The sequence below is a fragment of the Macrobrachium nipponense genome, chromosome 3 (genome assembly GCF_015104395.2).
Source record: "Macrobrachium nipponense isolate FS-2020 chromosome 3, ASM1510439v2, whole genome shotgun sequence".
NCBI classification, from domain to species: Eukaryota; Metazoa; Arthropoda; class Malacostraca; order Decapoda; family Palaemonidae; genus Macrobrachium; species Macrobrachium nipponense.
This window is the reverse complement of record NC_087202.1, coordinates 94,579,053-94,599,052: the sequence shown is the minus strand read 5'-3', so window position 1 is coordinate 94,599,052 and position 20,000 is coordinate 94,579,053. Positions and strand designations below refer to the sequence as shown.

Sequence of the window (20,000 nt, the reverse complement as noted above, 5' to 3'; positions counted from 1 at the left end):
TAAGACATCTTACAGTAAGCAGAAGATCATTGACATCCGCTGGTATGAGTGCGACTGATTGAAATTTTACTCTCCAAAAGAGACAGAACACACCTTACGGTGGACAGAAAAGAAGAATGACACATCCAATCTGCTCTGCTGACAATGACCAATATAATACCCATGAGAAGAAATGGAAAAGACGTCTTACAACAGAAAAAATAGGGATAACTCAAATCGCCAAATGAACTCCACAAGCGGTGGTCGAAACAACCATAAAATGAGATGGAGAGTACACTTAAGGCAAACTGAGAAGAAGAGTGACTTATCCATTGAGCTCTAGGGGACGGCGACCAAAATAATGCTCATGAAATGACAGAATACACCATCTGGTAGACAGGGAAGAGACATGACATATCCGTTGAGTGCCAAAAAAATCACTAAACTTCGTTTTTTGGTAGATTCGAACCCACTCACGATGTAACAACCAGGTATAGAACCTGGGGAAAATTTTCTATTAAAGAAATTCAAAATGGCGGCTGGTGGCTATCAGAAAACCTATATTTAACTATATTCTACCTTCTAATTGATATAGAGCCTTGAATTTGGCAGCAAAATGTATTTTTTTTTGTACTCAAGGAATAAAATTGTGGACTCCAAATGATCACATTTTCATTATCTTCAGACCATATTGTAATTAAGAGGCCAAATATCACAAATCTTTGTCAAATAAAAAGCCAATATTTCTCAAACTCATATGAGGTCAAATATACAGAGGTGATGCATTACGATAAAAGGGAACAGGACCGACTTTACCACTGATTCCATTGATCTCTACAGTGTTCGAAATAGTATAAAATATAAGAGATGAAGAAAGACACCTTCCTGCAGGGATAGAACAGGGATTTCTCTTCCACTGATATCTATGAGACACAATGACCAAAATCATGTTTATAAGAGACACAACATGCACTAGCCCCAGCAGTTTTCGAAAGAACTTCAGGACACCTACTTTATAACACTTCAAAGAAAAGTATTTTCAGCATCTTTAGACATTTTTTATTTTTATTTACGCCACAGAGAGAGAGAGAGAGAGAGAGAGAGAGAGAGAGAGAGAGAGAGAGAGAGAGAGAGAGAGAGAGAGTCCATGCAGCTTGTCGGACGTTAAGCCATCCATGAAATTCTAAAGAATGCAAATAGCAAATACATTCTGAAAAGTACAGGTGAAAACCAACAGCATTATAATATTGTTTCCTTCGAATTATGAAACGTGCCTCGCGCGCGTGTCACTTCACGTGCTCTTCAAGCTGCTCTTGTTTCATGAACGAATGCACACCACATCCCAAAAATACCCCAGCCTCTGGCTGTGCCAAACATACCCCTTTGCGCAACGCAAAAGTCTTTTATAAATAAATTTTAAAAAATATTCAGGACACAGGTTCTCAGTCCTTGACCCACAAAACACCAAGAACTTGCTGGATTTTGTATCTACAGAAAGGACCCACTAAATAATGGATGCAAATCGTATCTAAATTGGGATGTAGTTGTTTAATAACTTCACTATAATCCTCTCTCTCTCTCTCTCTCTCTCCTATAAGCACTCTTCTGGATATTTCCTGAATCATTTTTCACCTCCATCAATATCGATGACCTGTGTTGTATGAATCGATTGACCTTTTTGATAACGTTTTCGAAATCAGCCATGCTTTCATCCTATTATTATTATTATTATTATTATTATTATTATTATTATTAAGGTAGTTTAACCAGACCACTGTGCTGATTTTCAGCTCTCATACGGCTGGTCCGAAGGATTAGGATAAAAGAAAAAAAACTAGGTCTAGACCTGAGGCCAAGCTCTGGAACCGAATAGTTCATTCAGGGTGACGACGAATGAGTGAAAATTAAACTCAAAACTCCACAAAGGCCCACACTAACACTGGGACACATGTATACAATAAATACATTTACTCATGTATCCATACATATATTCATGTAAAAAATAAAATCGGAATAAGTTGAGTAGCATTTAAAAATTCTGTTTTAAAATTCATTAAAGCTTTCATCCTATTGACATTTAAAGACATTTATGTCTTGCTGAAGCATTTGAAGATATTTTATCTCTTACTGAAGCATTGAAAGACATTTTATCTCTTACTGAAGCATTGAAAGACATTTGTCTCTTACTGAAGCATTTAAAGACATTTATCTCTTACTGAAGCATTGATGGCATTTATCTCTTACTGAAGCATTTTAAGACATTTTATCTCTTACTGAAGCATTTGAAGACATTTATCTTGCTGAAGCATTGAAAGACATTTTATCTCTTACTGAAGTATTTACATTGACAGACATTTATCTCTTACTGAAACACTGAAAGACATTAATCTCTTACTGAAGCATTGAAAGAAATTTTATCTCTTACTGAAGCATTGAAAGATATTAATTTCTTACTGAAGCGTTCAAAGACATTTATCTCTTACTGAAGCATTGAAAGACATTAATCTCTCACTGAAGCATTTGAAGCCATGTTTAAAGATCTTGTTCAAATAGCAATTCAGCGATTAAACTACTGTAGCTGGCAACTCTTCCTTGAGAGTATTGTGTCTGGCCCGATGCCGGTCTCGTTTTGGGTTTAGTCTGACAAAGAAAACGATGTTGGGAGTAAGTTAGACCTTGGTTAGAAAGATGTTATGTACTGATCCATGTCCGTTTTGTCTCCGTGTGTGTCCACATAGCATGATGATTATATAATCATCGATGGATTTCAGTTGAATTTTGTTGAAGTTTGAACAGAGGCCCAAGAAAGTGTTGATTCAATTCTGAGATTAGATCAGGATTTGGATTAAGATTGGGTTATTTATTTTATTAATTTCTTAAGATGCATAGACATATTACTGATAGACTCTCATGAGTCCTTGTGGAGAGGTGGACTATGACTAAAGGAAAGTTACACATTTTCCAGAAGACTGCGCAAACAGGATTTGTTTCGAGTTTCTTTGTCGATGTTGGTGCTTCAGCCTAAGGAGGAGTGTGTTGTCTGCATTAACAGGTGATTTTGCCTTCTTTTACTGGCTGCTTTATATGTGTCATTGGATTGTGTAAGTTTTTGGACAATTTTGCAAAGTTCTCAGATATAATATCACGACTCTCCCTTTGATTTCATAGAAATGGCACCTTGGGTGTTGGAAGATGCCTGCGGTCTGTGGAGAAGGTCTAAAGAACCAAACAGACAAGTTCCTCTGGGGAAATTCTTGTTTGGTGTCTATACACAGACCTCAACTTGTGATTATTCTACATATATGTATTGTGGAACAAAATCTCCTATAGGTATTTGTTTTAATAAGTATGTGTTGAACATGCCCAATACAATTATTCTTGAAGTAAACGCTCAGCTTTAAAAGCACGCTTTAGTGCAAATAACTGAGGCTACAGAACATGTAAGCATAGAAAAATCCTAAGCATTTATTGATGTACGGTCAGGTGTGCATGTATCACTTTGTGCTTGCCCTCCTGAAGGAAGTAATGTCCTCTAACAACCCTAAAGCTGTAAGGTTGCACATACGAAAAAAATACAGAGAGAGAGAGAGAGGAGAGAGAGAGAGAGAGAGAGAGAGAGAGAGAGAGAGAGAGAGATCTGTAACACGGGAATATGACTAGAAAAAATATAATTCATTTCCTTCGAAATCCCTAATTCCTTCCGGACCTAAGTCCACAGAATCTTGACTGATTAGAAAAGAACTCCACAATGAAATTTAAAATTCCTCACAACACGTCTGATGCAAGAGATATCGGGCCACGATAAGACCAACAATCACATAAGAACAATAGATGAGGCATAGGATCCGATAAGTGAAGCCATCCTGTAAGCGCTGCCTCCACCGAGATGACGGCGGCCGGGGATGACACGCCCTATTGGTGAGAGCTTTCCACACTAGCCAGCCAAGCTAGATATAAATCACCTAATAAAAACAGTAATTTTTTTGAGCCACTAAGAAGTTAATGTCAGCCTCATTTAATGTTTTTTTTTATGATTTGAATAGCATTTTTCATTTATCATACACTGCACTCTAGTAATGATTTTGATTACTTCATAGTTTAATTCCTTTTCAAATAGTTTATAATTTTATTTTATAAGCTCATTTTTTTATCAAAAGAACCCATTTTATGCGAAAAGTTTGTTGTATTAGAATTAAATAGTTGTATCAAGTAACAGTTTGAAACGAAGTTGTCTTTTCCATATCTACACTTTATTGCACTTTTCCTATAAAAAAAATCACACACACACACACTGGCAAAATTATTATTCGTAAACGATATCATCATCGTTAGTATGGAACGTTAGTTTTTCCAGTTGTACGATTTCCAACCTCAAAGGTTCCATTATCAAGTGTAAAAAAAAAAGAAACATAATTCAAATCCTGAATGGATCATGTCGGCTTAAAAGGTATTTAAATAGTGTGTTTTAAAGTTTACGTTAAATTATTTATTTGTTAGTTGTTTACTGTTTCTTGAAATTAATAACGAAGTTTTTATTCATGGCCTGCTGGAAGAACGAAATTAATATTTATGCATCAATCATTTAAATTTTCGTTTTATTTGAACTGATAATAGGGCCACTGAGCTATGAAAGCGTACAATAGAGGCTAGGATAATTATCTTAGGATTTTATAATAGCTATCTTTTCACAATGAATCTGCCACTTCACTATTTGTTTCAAGGTTTTATTTATGGTAATTGATGTGATGCAACTCCCATGATTGGTTAATACATATCAAGAAAGCAAATGCAACGCTGTGACGAGCTACCAACAAAGCGGTACGCTATTTGTGTAATAAACTCTCTTTTATTAACGGCTATATTAGGCAAACGACACAAGTTATTTTTTCAAAAAAGTACAATTCAGAAGATTTAACTCTTTAGCTACTAGCTACAACTTTGTTGCTTTGGTTATGTATCTGCCCTAAAAATAAAAAGTTTCATCACAGAGTAACTTTTTCAAGTCACGATTTAAAACCAATATAAACATTTCAACTTTCTTTAATTGTAGAAAATATAAAGAAGCCGTTACCAATGTTTTGAATGATACTGTTAGCGTTAAAAACTTCCGGTTTTCACTTGTGTCGAGTTTCAAAACTTTATCTTAATCCTAAATAGGTTAGATCACAGAACATTAAAAATTTCTACTACTCCTAGGACCCCGCTTGGTATTTCTATCCTACACCAAGATGGCGGCGATGCTTCATCTCCCGTGATGCTTATCAAATGGCTGTGCTTAATCTTTTGTTCTTATATGACTGTTGGATAGGACTACATCGCCTACGACGTGAGTGAGAGTAAACAAGCAAACATTTCACTGTGTTCTGCATACCCAGTGTGCCAACAGTTGTACCGTTGTTTACAATCAAGCAACCTCTTTTGTCAACAACAGTTTAACAATATTGCTTTTAGATTTCCCACTCAAGCAAAACCGCCTGTGGTAGCTGCCAGGGAGTTAGTACCCAAAACATTTCAGTTTTAGCCTTATATCTATCTTTTCTACCTGCTCGGATATGACACTATCTTCTCAGTATTTTTCCTCTTGCTCTTCAGCAACCCATAATATATATATATATATATATATATATATATATATATATATATATATATATATATTATATATATATATATATATATATACATGTTTTGTGTATGTGTCAGCTACCCCGGTGGCTTTTGAGAGTTTACCAAACCTATATTTGTTAACATTCTTTAGCATTTTGCAACCAAACTGTATCAACTGGCCAACAATTATCTGTATGTGTGCAAAGTTATTGGCATTCAGTCCCGTGCAGCACGTGTGACTCCGGCTTAATCTAGTGAGCGAGTGCAGTGAGGCAGGATTCAGGAATCAGGAAAGGCTGAGTTGCCAGACACGTGATTTCGTGTTCCCGCTCAAAATACGCTTGAATCTGGTTTTAGTTTCTATTGCTTTCTTTCTGGTGAAGAATCTCTTGATACTCTCCTATTAACAAACGGATATTACGAACTTGTTTAGAAACTTATGAGTATTTTTACTATGATTTTTATTTTGCCTAAGCCTTTTTCCCGGTTTTTTTTCAGCAAACGTTTAGCGATAAGGTTGCTAACCCCCATACCTTTTTTCCTTGACCTCAGCAGATCCTGACGCCCATTCACGATCACCCTATATTGGCTGATTGTTATAATCGTTAAAAATTTGACCAATCCCTGCAAAACGAGCTCAAACTTGCTATGGAATAGAATGTCCACAAGTTAAAAATGAACAATCAGAACGATAAGTCAGAGACACGTTTCCATCAACGATCGGATGAAGAAAGGCAAACTTAAAAATCGTTTTCAAATAAAATTTCATCAAATAGATGACAGTCATGTTGTTAGTGAGGGCACCGGTGTAGCACCGGTCTCTATCGTTCAATGTAGCTGCTGAAACACGCGTGAAGCAAAGTCTAGATCGAGGTTGGAGGGATACTATTTTTCGTCTATGCCCGTTTTGTTTCTTGGTTTACCTACAAGAAATCTCGACAAGACAGGGATGGACTTCCGTGAAGCTTTGTGGAGAAGAGAGCTTATGGGCCAAGAAGAATTCTTTAGATTTTTATTTACATCGGGATCCATAAGAAGATTGGATTAGGTATTTTCATCAATTCGTTGAGATACATGAACAAGTTATCAGTGGACTGGCATGAAATATTGTACAGAGGTGAACCAGGAACCAAGGGAGTTCAAGAGATTTTCGGATGAATACAAAAACAACTACTTTCAGGTGGTATTTTCGGACGATTATACTCTTCTCTAAGGTGTATTATCATGAACTTATCACTTGTATGGATTTGACCACAAAAGTTATGTCTCAAAGCAATACCTCTTTCGGTGTTGGCGAGACTATACACGGTAAGGAAGTTCTAATGCATTATAAGAAACTAACAATTTGTTGGGATACATGAATTGTGAAATGCTTGTTAGTACCATCATAGACTACTAAACTCTCGAACTATCATCGAATCCATTGAAGTGGAGAGAAGGGATGATGCAAGATGTTTGTCGCTGAGAAAAAAAAAAAAAAAAAAAAAAAAAAAAAATGCCAGCAAATGCTGTCAGTGCAAAATTTAAGCCAAAACAGAAAAGCCATTACGAAATATTAAACCAATTTACAGGGAGCCGTAACAAAGGATAAAACGCAATTCAGGCACCCATAAGAAACATACTATACCAAAATGCAAACATCATGAAGAAATATTAAATGAATTCGAAGAGGGATAAGAGAAAGAAGAGATGGGTAAGGATGTTCAAGAAAAAGGAGCCTGCCAAGCTGACTTGCTTCTGGCGGAATTGAAAATACATACATACATACATATATATATTGTATATATATGTGTACATATACATATATGCATGTATACATATATATAATCATACTATAATGAGCGTAATGTCTGTCTGTCTGTCATTCAATCACGGCCAAACGGCTGGTCAGATGGGCATGAAACTTGGCAGGGTTATGGTGGGGACCCCTAAGATGGTTTGTAATGGCGTTTCATCCAACCTACCCCCCTCCTTTGTAGGGGGTGGGGGTGAAAAGGGATTCCCTGAAACGGAGCTGTTTCTGGCCGTGAAACGAGGCTGATTATTCCCGTAGACTTAGTTACTTTACGATTTTTCATACATAATTTCTGTACAACTTCCCCGGAGAAAGTCGCAAATATTTCAGCTCAGACACAATAGAGGATGAAAATTATCATCAATATCCGCAAGATTTTTTGAATAACTTAAATCCATCGGGACTGCCAGTGCACAAAATATCGTTGAAGAAGTACTGCCCGGTAATGTTTCTTCGGAATTTCGATCCTGCCAATGGACATTGCAACGGAACGAGGTACACCGTTATGGAGCTAAACTCCCACGTCATCGAAGCAATGATAGCAACGGGCCCCCACACCGGCAAACGTCTGTTCATCCCCCGGATCCCTCAGATGCCTTCGGACAACCAGTTTCCGTTCCAGTTATGGCGCAGGCAGTTTCCCTTCAACCTGGCCTTCTCATTCACTGCAAACAAGTCACAGGGCCAGACTTTGGATTGTGTTGGTGTGTTTCTGCCGTCACCCATATGTTCACACATGACCAAGTGTATGTGGCGATGAGCAGAGCAACTGACTCTGCCAACTTGAAATTAAGTTGTGGACAAACTGATAATATAGTGTACAAAGAGGTTCTGTAGTAGGTATGTATAAAAATCGCCCTTATTTTAATATTGCTGAACAAATAGTACATATAAATTTTTCACTTCTGCACCCGTATTTTATCACCCATCGTAGATGAGTCGGTTTGCTAGTATATATATATATATATATACTATATATATATATATATATATATATATACATTATACATGTGTATATATACATAAACACACACAGAAACACTAAATGTTTTCCATTCTGGCTGGGAAACAAATATACGGTAAAAAGTGTTTGCAAACTTTGTTTCCAAACAATGTTTCCTAGCGTGGACAGGCCTTAAGCCTCCTGTCCTCAGCTATGTCAACTTTAAAAGCATATTTTGGAAGGAGAAGAGAATGCTAGCCTCAGAGGCATGTCGACCACAGAAGCTGAAATGAGTCCGGCATTTGTTGGTGGTCAGTCACCCAAGGGTTGAGTTGAAATAGAAAAAAATAAAAAAACTCCCGTTTATATATAGATCCGGATTTCTCCCACAACCTATTCATGTGTTCCCAATAATTAATCCTTTAACCCTCGGTGAAAAATTTAGTGATTGGAATGCCCATTAAATAACTTTTATGCAATCCTGTTAACATACATTCAAACAACAACTCGAGCCAAAAACAAACAAAATGAACCAACAAACAATTTCCGTCGCACCCCAGATATCGTTTCTTTAGCAATCGTTTACGTTTTCCTCAACTACAGCAACATCTACGAATTCCGCAAATGGCAACCCCACTGTTTCAAAAAGCTCAACGGCTCGTGAACACGATCTAGCATAAAACAATAGGAAAATCGTGTCTTGCTCAGCTTTGTATCACAAGAGATATCGAAGGTCGCGGCCTGATTTTAACGATTTTTATCGCCACGTATAAAAATAAACGAACTTCCTAAAGACGTGTCACCTTCGCTTTGCCTTTCATGACATAATATTGTTTTCTATGCAAATATTATTGCGTCGTTGCTGATGTATCTTTCAGTATCTGCTGGTTATATGTTTTCTTCTCTTTTTCACTCACGGCTACTCATTTGTTGAAGGACTGCTTGTCTTGGAGGCTTATTCTTTATGCATGGCAGCTTATTTTCAGTCAATAATAATAATATGCATTTTTAAAAATGCTGAGCACACCCAATAAGAAAATGAAATCTCGCCTATCCTCATTGACTGGGAGCTGAACGTTTCATTCACGAGGGATAACAGAGAGTGAAATTACAAGCCATGCTCAAGATAGTTTGGAGTATCATAATTTCGTGATGAAATTTAAACACGTCACGGCAGGTTCGTTACACAACCAGCCATTAATTGGGATAGACCCTCCGTCTGACTTTGGAGGAAATAAATTCATGCTGTTGCAGAAAATTCGTTAGATACCTGAAGACACATTCAAAGATTCTAGACCCTTTCAGCCGATACGTGAAACACCCTCTCACTGATTCTCTTGCAGTCATTCGAGACAAGTGATAATTCATCGAGTGCCAGCTCAATACGCGAAGAGAATGATGAAGTGGAAACACTTTGTAAGGCACAAGAAGATAATTCTCGCTATCCTGAAGACAGAGGACGACGAGGCAAGAGCACTCACTACTCACCAGGACTTGCTAAGCGAAACGACCGACGGGGTTGACCCTGTAACAGATTCTGACCATCTAAGCAGCGTTACCCGCCACGTGACTTACGCGCCTCGGGACGGGGGGAGGGGCCGAGGTACTTCATCTGTCAGTTGTTTTCTTCTGCCTCTCCTACTTCTTCTTCTCCATTTCTTTGGGCTTTTGATAACTCTTCGCTTAACATGCCTCGCTTGTATAAAAGAAATTATGACGCATCACTCTTCCCACGCCTTATTAAAAAAAAAAACGATCAAGCACAAACTCATAAAAAAAAGACTTACCAAGCACAAACTAATTCCTTGTGTTGCTCCAAAGTTAAGGCTAGCAAGCAAATAAAGTATTTATTTTTTATTGTGATACTCAAAAAACAAGGAAATATCTTACATTGTTTCTTGCAATTATATATATTACATATCAAACTCGTGTAATACGCGCGCCGATGTTAACGTATAAATGCACATAAACATTTTGATTGCAAATATATTTAAAATCGAGTACTTAGACCTATAGGCAGTCTATGTTGTCAGTTTGTGAAAAGAGAGAATGGGGGACTGACATGAGTACAGACTGGCTGACATTTGCATCTGAGATCATGGCAACAGGCAAAAGAAAGCCGCAGAAACTGGTGATTGATTCTTCAACAGTTTGTGTGCAGAGAAACTGAAAGTGAATGCTGGCGAGAAATGGGCAATTACGGACGGAATAAAATAGACGAACTCCATTCGTATAGGTACTGAAGAGTCAAAATAATAGATTACTGTATTTGAAATGGAAATAGGAGTTGAGGTATCGAATAAGGGAACCGGGAAGGTAGCAAGAGCTCTGCAAAAGGTTTGAGCGAAACGAAAAGTGCGTGGAAGATGAATACCCTATTCGTGTAGAGGTTGGGGAGGATGTTGAAGGGAACGTGGATGAGTACCTGCCAGTGTACAAGCAGGAATTTGGTGACACTGTGAAAGTTTCTTTAGAATTGCTTCACGTTTGATTCGGCAGTAAGAATGACCGTGCCAGTGACCTTTGTGTATTGTCTGTCTCTGAAGCCACATCTGACTTGGGCAAAAGCATGTTGATTATATATATATATATATATATATATATATAATATAATATATATATATATACAAAAGCATATTTTGCAATTATCAACTATTAGATGACATGGGAGTTGTTACTTGTGCTCTTCCTTGGGTACTCTTATATTTCTTGACAACGGGCAAAACTGGGTATTAAGGTTAATTAATTTTTTTTTTTGTCAGTAAAGACGAGGAAGTGAGAAAGTAAGTATAACGTCGCCAAAAAAAGTGGGCAAAATGCCCACGAGGGCGGCAGTATGGGAGAGAAAAAAAAATCCCCAGAAAAAGTGAAACCTTTGCCAATGTTTTCCTGCGAAGTCTTTTGACGTCGAAAATGTCATTTAAAATTGGTTTTAAACCTTAGAAAATAAAAAACGAACAACAATGCCCCGAGGTTTCTTCGGGGTCATCCAGTTTTCTGTACAGCGTATGAAACTTTCGGCCTAAGCCCGGTGGTGGCCTGTGTTGTTGGCGCCTATAGCAGTGCCTGATGTACGATCATGGCTAACTTTAACCTTAAACAGAATAAAAACTACTAAGGTTAGAGGGCTGTAGTTGGCTATGTTTCATGTTTGGAGGGTGGATGATTAACATAACAATTTGCAGCCCTCTAGACTCAGTAGTTTTTAAGATTTAAGGGCGGACAGTAAAAGCGCTGACGGACAGACAAATAATCATCTGAATAGTTTTCTTTTACAGAAAACTCATTAACTATAACCCGCTCAACTCTGTTCCAGTTCCGATTTCAGCTAAATTTCAACAACGGTAGCTAACAAGAAGACTTATTATTATTATTAAGAGTAGTAGTAGTAATCAACCACATCACAGTCACAGTCACAATAATTGACTCTCATACGGCTACCTTTCTTCCTTCGAAAGGGTCCGAAACAGGAACGAATTAAGACGAAAGAATTTAGGCAGCCAAAATACAAAGGCACCGGAGAGACGCTGGAGAGAAAGTTCAGCGTAACCCAATAGCAACGCCAGAGAACCTACAGTCTATCTGTCAATCAAATCTGCATAGTATAAACTGAGATTTGATGGGTCCAGACGAATAGGTATGGTGGGATTCTGTCAGTTTTCCCGAGTGGCTGGTTCCAGGAACACAGACATAACGAGCACAGAGGGATTCGTTCATTTCACTGCAAAATGCGAAAGCCTACAGAGTTTATCCATCGTGACACTGTAGATATAACTGACGTAGAAGGAATCTCATATTTCAAGGGCATAAAGGTAATGGGCTGAGAGGGGCTCTCTGCATTCCCAAGGCAAACTCGTATCAAGTACAAGGAACTTTGCAGATTACCAGAGTATATAAGTAACAGGTACAAGGCATTACATTACCAGGGTATACAGATAACAGGTACAAGGCATTCTGCAGATTACCAGGGCACACAGATACTAGGTACAGGGATTCCGTCCGTTACCAGGGCAGACATGTAACAGGTATAGGGATTTTGTCTATTACTTGACCATACATGCAAAATGTACATGAATTTTGCTCATTACCCAGGCAAACACATAACATGTACAAAGAATTCTACCTGTTACCATGACATACACATAACAGATACAAGGGATTATGTCTGTTACTAGGGTATACATGTAACAAGTAAACAAGGAATTATGCCCATTACACACAACAAGTACAAAGGATTCTGCTCATTACCAGGGAGCACACATAATATTAGGTATAAAGAATTCTGCAAGCTACCAAGCATAAACAGAGCATGTACAAGGGATTATGTATATCACAAGGGCATACATGTGACAGGTACAGGGGATTCTGTACATTACAGAAGCATGTATGTAACAGGTACAAGGGATTCTCCTTAATACTATGACATGCTCGTAATAGATACAAGGGAGTCAGCTCATTACCAGGGCATATGTGTAACTGGTTCAAAGAAGTCTGTCTATTAGAAGGGCAGACACGAACAGGTACAAGGAATTCTGCTCATTACCAGGGCATATGGGTAACAGGTTCAAGCGTGTCTATTAGCAGAACATTCATTAACAGGTAAAAGGAATTCTGCTCATTCCCAAGGTATACTCACAGCAATTCCAAGGGATTGTACTCATTACCAGGGCATAGCCGTAACAGGTACAACGGATTCTGCTCATCACCAGGACATTCACAGAACAGGTACAAAGAACTCTGTCCGTTACGAGGGCATACACATAATAGGTACAAGGGATTCTGACTATTACAAATGCACTCCTGAAACAGGTACAAAGGATTCTGTTAATTACTAGAGCATACACTTATCATGCACGAGGAATTTTAACCATTACCTGGGCATACATGTAACAAGTCCAAGGGATTCTTAACTTTACCAGGACGTAGACGAAGCCAGCGTAGAGGTATTCAGTTTTTTTTTTTTTTCAAGAACATGCAAGTAAAGATCATATAGGAAATTTTGCTCAATTTATGGGCATAGACTAATTGACAAAGACAGATGAGATTTCGGCCTTTTCCAAGGCTCAACTGTGTTATCACAATAGGGAGAATCTTTGGTTCCATTTTCATAAGGAGGTGTATATATATGTATGTGTAGTATATATATATATATATATATATATATATATATATATATATATATATATATATATATAATTTATATATAAATTTATATATATATATATATATATATAATATATATATATATATATATTATAAATATATAATATAAATATAATAATATATATATACTATATATAATATATATATAAATATATAACTTATTATTTTATATTATTATTATATAATCATTATATATTATATATTATTATATTTATATCTATATTATATATATTATATATATTATTATTATTATTATTATTTTATTATTATTCAAATTGAACAAACATTCTCAGAGAGCAAATAAAAATGCCATTAAATGAAAAGGCTATATTGAAAAAGGAAGGAGCATGAATACATATACATACATACATACATACATACACACACACATATATATCTATATACATATATATATATATATATATATATATATATATAATATATATATATAAATACATATACATATATATGTATATATAAATATTATATATATATATATATATATATATATATAGATATATATATATATATATATATATATATATATGTGTGTGTGTGTGTGTATGTATGTATGTATGTAATGTATGTATTCATGTTCCTTCCTTTTTCACATATAGCCTTTTCATTTAATGGCATTTTTATTTGCTCTCTGAGAATGTTTGTTCAATTTGAATAATAATAATAATAATAATAATAATAATAATAATAATAATAATAATAATAATAAACGCTGAAAAAATGCGGGTCGCATCTCATGCAACATAATTCATCGCAGTGGCGCCTTCCTTACGAAGTTACGAAAATAACTTTTGGGAACACCCACTGGTCGCCAGCACTAAAAACTGCAAATACGTACCTTGCCTCTACTTCCGGATCCGAATTCGGATCTACCCCCAAATCTATCAGTTAACTCCTTGTCCAATAACCCAACCATGCACATAACAATGACCAAATACACACACGCGGGTCAGTAATGACCGCAGAATTGGTTTGGGGGAAGTAGGAAGACCCTCGAGACCTGTAAACAACCTCTTGTTGATGGAGTCTTGGAGACTCGGCCATACCACATTTAGCGCTATAAAAAAAATGTCATTTTTCGGAATTTCACACTGAATGGATACACTGTCCCTGTCCATCTAATCACTTTGCCCTGCCCTGATATGAAGTCGATCGTTAGACAAAACACGACAGTGGTTCACACAAAAATTCTGTTGGCCTTGAGTTCACATTCAGAGCCAAGAGCTGCGTCAGTAAGCGTGATATTGACATTCAAATCTCAAGCAAGTAGGTCAAAGAAAGTTATGATTTGAGTAGTAAACATGACACTTCCTGCCTATAGAGACTGGAATATGAAACCCACACACTCCCTTTGCAGTTTTTGCATCTTGGTAGACAACTGAGTAGCGCCTAGCAAGTCTTCGCAGTACTAAAGCAAGCAAGGACATTCACTTGAAGGCAAAGATACTTATGTTGTACCATCACCCAGTTCGGATATGTGCCCACTGGAATACGTTGTATACATTAGAATGAATAGCTACAGGTGGATGTGGATGCTTTAATCCATTTCGAGCAGAGCGCTTTCAAAGGGCATGATGAATGGTATGGAAAAAGCAGGGTATGATAAAATTACCCATTCTTAAAGAGCAAGATCCTAAGAGCAATACCGAAAATGATACCAGCCAAACAATTTAAAGGCAATTATCTTACGAACAAGTGAAGTGGATTCACATTGAAAGTACGATCTGAGGAACTCCAATCTTGGATTCAAGTCTCTCAGGAAGAACGGCATGTGTTGAGACTTCCCAGATAGGAGAACGTAATTATTCCATACATGGGTGAATGCGTCCAAAGAAAGACCAATATAAATCCAGAGAGGCAGTTTAGAGGAACGCCTGCCTTTCTGGAAACCACAATTTTCACTAAGTCCACACATTGGACTTTGAATTTTCACAAGACCTCACACTCTCCCTTCGATGAGAGTCAGTCGATGCCAGATCTAATATATTTTTCCCCAAGTTTCTCATTACTGCAGTCTGTTTCATTAGAACCCACGTTTGAATTGACTCTTAGTTTATTGTTTATAATTTATATGAGGTCGGCGACCTTACGACCGGCGCTAATGTGACCTTTACAGAGGCTGAATTCGTATTTATAACACTCGCGGTATGAAATACTATTTCGACTGGGGTCTTTGTGTCGTACAAACACCTGCAGTCTTGAAAATTTTATTTTCGGTCTCTTTGGTCTATTTACGTATAATCTTAACTAACGTTTCCATTACTGGGATTTCCATAACATACATACATATGTATGTATGTATGTATGTATGTAGAATCTACTGGTCACTTTTTTTAACAGATACATATGCAACTGTAATAGCCACAATGCCCTTTTAACTTCTTGAATTATTTTTGTATGTATGTATGTATGTGTGATGATTAACAGGAGCTCATTTAGGTAGAATTGTTTCTAAGGAAGATTTCATTCACAAAAGTTACAAGCTTTCAATGGCTAACTGTCCCCATCGCCCAGTAGCCGTAACATGACATTCATTCTTGCTGTGTTTATGTGCACATATCTGGTCATGTTACGGCTAACGGATGAAGCGGATATTCAATCTTTGAAAACTTGTTACCTGTGAATAAAATCTCTATTAAAAACCATCCTGTTCAGATGAGGTCCTGTTAGTCTTCATGCGAGTATGAATGCACAGTATTACAACTGTACAAGTGATATATTAAATATAATTATATATATATATATTATTATATATATATATATCTTATATATATATATATTATATATAAGTCATATCACATTACCGTGATTCATATACATACATCGAGCTACAAATGTCCTTTAATATCTAATTCACTCTACCTCGGAATTAATATATTTTCATATATGCTTAACGAAGGGGAATTTTATTAGGCGATAATAGAATTGTCGGCGCGAACCTAGGACACCATACAAATCCAGGAACGTCAGTGCGGTGGTGGAGTGGGTAAAAGCTTCACTGACGTTCCTGGATTTGTATGGTGTCCTAGGTTCGTGCCTGGGCGCCGACAATTCTATTATCGCCTAATAAAATTCCCCTTCGGTTAAGCATATATGAAAATATATTAATTCCGAGGTATAGTGAATTCGATATTAAAGGACATTTGTAGCTCGATGTATATAATATATATATATATATATATATATATATATATATATATGTGTGTCACTTGCACAGTTGTACATTATATATATATATATATATATATATATATATACACACACATATATATATATATATATATATATATATATATCTATATATATATGTGTGTGTGTGTGTGTGTCACTTGCACAGTTGTACTACTGTGCATTCATACTCGCATGAAGACTAACAGGACCTCATATATATATATAGATATCTATATATATATTATATATATATTTATAATTAATATATACATTTATATATATACACATGTATGTATACACACGATTCTAATCCCTTTAACAAGTGATTTGTTTATCACACATCACCACAGGTGATAAAAGTTTGGGACTGGATGTAGGTCCTGACCAGTTTCGACTTTATTTCCAAATCATTATTAACGAAGGACAGGCCCACTCTGGTAAGAAAACCTACTGATATTTCTGTTCACATCTATGCGTTAAGAGCATCTAATGATGGGGAAATACGTAGATAAGATTGGGGATGTAAGCAGAAAATTCAAAGAGCCAACAATAGGCAGCCATCTTGAATTTGAAGGTCAAAAATCAATAAATCTACATCATTTTGAATAGATAGATAGATAGACAGATAGATAGATATAGATATATTATATTTGATTATTTACATATATATGTGTGAGTGTAAATATATACATATATATAACATATGAAAATATATATGTATATAATATATAATATATATATATATATATATATTATATATATATATATACATATATATATATACACTTCTTAAAGTAAATAACAGCACTGGGTTGAATCATCTTCATTTAATTCTTTTCTAGTTTTTTAAAATACGTATTCGCTCGTTGAGCGATGCAGATAAAATGGAGAAATGAATTCACACTAGGCCTTTCTATTGGAAGAATCAGCCTTGAATGTGATTTCACTTCATGAATTTCCTCTTCAGCGGAGGACCGAGAATTAAGTCTGTTTAATTCAAATACAAATTTATGTCTTATACATTTGTCTTATTCAGGGTTAAACAGCAAAGGGACTAAATAAAGACGTAGAAGAGAGAGTTAAATGCCCAGGTATCACAGTTTCCTCGAGAAGTATCATGTTGACATGAGTGCGTGTCCGTCCACTGAAGGGTGACAACATCCGTCTCTTGCTTTCCCCGTCAATGAAGTCTACCTGTATAAATGTATATGTAAAATACGTTAGCGGCGTATACATACAGTATCCTGTAAGTATGAGCAAAACAACGTGACAGTTTATGTAGCATCCCACGTTCCTGGGCAACGTGACGGGAGAAAACAGAGGAAAGCAAGAAATAAAGTTCCGCCAGTTGACAGCGAATGTTGTGTGGGTTGTAAAAAAAATGGCTTCATCAGCGCTCTGTGGCTGATACAAAACTCAAATGAATAATTTGATTTTTGCCCCTCCCTCTGTCTTACGCCTTTAGGTAAGAATTTTGCCGCTTTTTATGCGCGTATATATTCACCTGCCCTTGATTCTCGTGTTTAATTGTCTCTCATCTGGTTATCATTTCTGTTCATTGTCCTTTCAGCTAGTACACACGAAGGTAAACTCGTTGTTAATAATAATAACAGTAATAATAATAAATGTGCTACCGAAAAGTAATGAATAAAGGCGAAAAAGACAAGATGATTTCCTTATCTAAAAGAGAGAGAGAGAGAGAGAGAGAGAGAGAGAGAGAGAGAGAGAGAGAGAGACTTATTACTACTTAAAGTAGGTCGTCTTAGATAACTTCATCATATCATTAAAGGACACGTCTCATTTATTGCTGCATGCAATGACGTGGGTCAAGAGCTATTGCAAAACCCCGGAGTCCGAGAGAGCAGGACGCTTGCGTTCACTCTTATATAACTGTGTACAGTATTTACGTAATGGATTTGCCTTCTCATCTCATTTTCTCACTCTTATTCAACTTTTCTTTTCATGCCATACCCTTTCTTCCTCTTTCTTTTCGTAAGACCATTTCTTCGCAAGGGCCTATATGTCGATGACACTTAACTGTACTTCACTATTGATCTAGACAAGATAAAATTTTACACAACAAAGTGCTCTCTCTCTCTCTCTCTCTCGATCGCTTAATTTTTTTTACCTTCTTTCTCTCGCTCACGTTGCTTTTGCTTTGCTCTGCTCTCATAGTTGTTTTTGTTTCTATGTTCTATTTTCTAATTAGAAAGAGCTAAGCTAAGACTAAAGACTCAGATCGGTTAGTACCATGTGATGTGAAGGAGGAAGACCAGAGCACTGGCAGAGCATATACGAGCCTCACTTTCTTTTCCTATTCGGTGGTGGAAGGAGGCGGTGATCCCCAGACCAAGTCACTCGGTCTCGTATACACACGTACAATGGCCACTCAGCGTCAGGTATCCACTCACTCGCCCAGTTTTACCCGTCGTCACGTTCTCAGAGCTCCACACGGCAAATGATCATAAATGACCTTTGCTTAGGAAGTGTCAGAGTGTATTGTTGTTATAATCAGTTATGTTGTTGTCATCATTCTTCAGAACTAGAACGGCACAATACGGAATGAGCTGCCATCTTCGTGATGTATGGGACACTGAATCCAGTTAGAGCCATTTTTATGTGCCACGCCATTCAGGTCAAACACTAACCAACTTGATTATTTTCTCCTTTATTATTATTATTATTATTATAATTATTATTATTATTATTATTATTATTATTGCCGTTTTTTGCGTGTCCGAAGTTCCCTTTAGTTGGTACTGAGAACTCGGGTGGCCGCGTGATCTATCACGCTGTTGTAAACATGAAAATCAGCTGACACGCTCCATAACCATATGACATTATGCCCTTGGAGGGCATTCCTCCAGGAGTTGCTACTTTTCCCGTTTTCAACTAGTATTTTAGGATGAAATCACTCATCCCACACTTTACTTAGCCCCAGCACCAGATACATAATTCACTGTTCAACAGAGGCTACGAATCGCTGTCCTAAAGATCCTTCATTGCAGAATCCAGGCTGAAAACTTACTTCACATAGCCACTTCAAGCACTCGCACAAAAGAAGCATATGAAACTTGGCTCGCACTACCCGCCCATATTTAGAAGTCTAGCTTTTTATTCATTTGCGTAATTTGCATTTCAAAACAAGGAAAGTTCTTTTACCAAAATAAAAACATATATGGGAATATATGTGTGTATATACATACACTCACATATATATATTCTCAAATTTATCTGCGTGTGTATATATATATATATATATATATATATATATATATATATTATATATAATATATATATATATATATATATATATATATATATATA

The 20,000-nt window shown here is 36.5% G+C and overlaps 1 protein-coding gene across 3 annotated transcripts in view; it reads right to left on the bottom strand.

Annotated features, from left to right (window-relative positions):
* Positions 1 to 20,000, bottom strand: part of LOC135221896 (sodium-coupled monocarboxylate transporter 1-like) — a 174,796-nt gene that overhangs the window by 33,540 nt on the left and 121,256 nt on the right. Inside the window, exon 1 of one of the 3 annotated variants that reach the window (XM_064259873.1) lies at positions 9,810 to 9,885. The exons of the other annotated variants lie outside the window; for them this stretch is intronic. The gene's annotated coding sequence lies outside the window, so the exon portion shown is untranslated. Of the gene's footprint in view, positions 1 to 9,809; positions 9,886 to 20,000 lie in introns of those variants that run through there. 3 annotated transcript variants of the gene reach the window in all.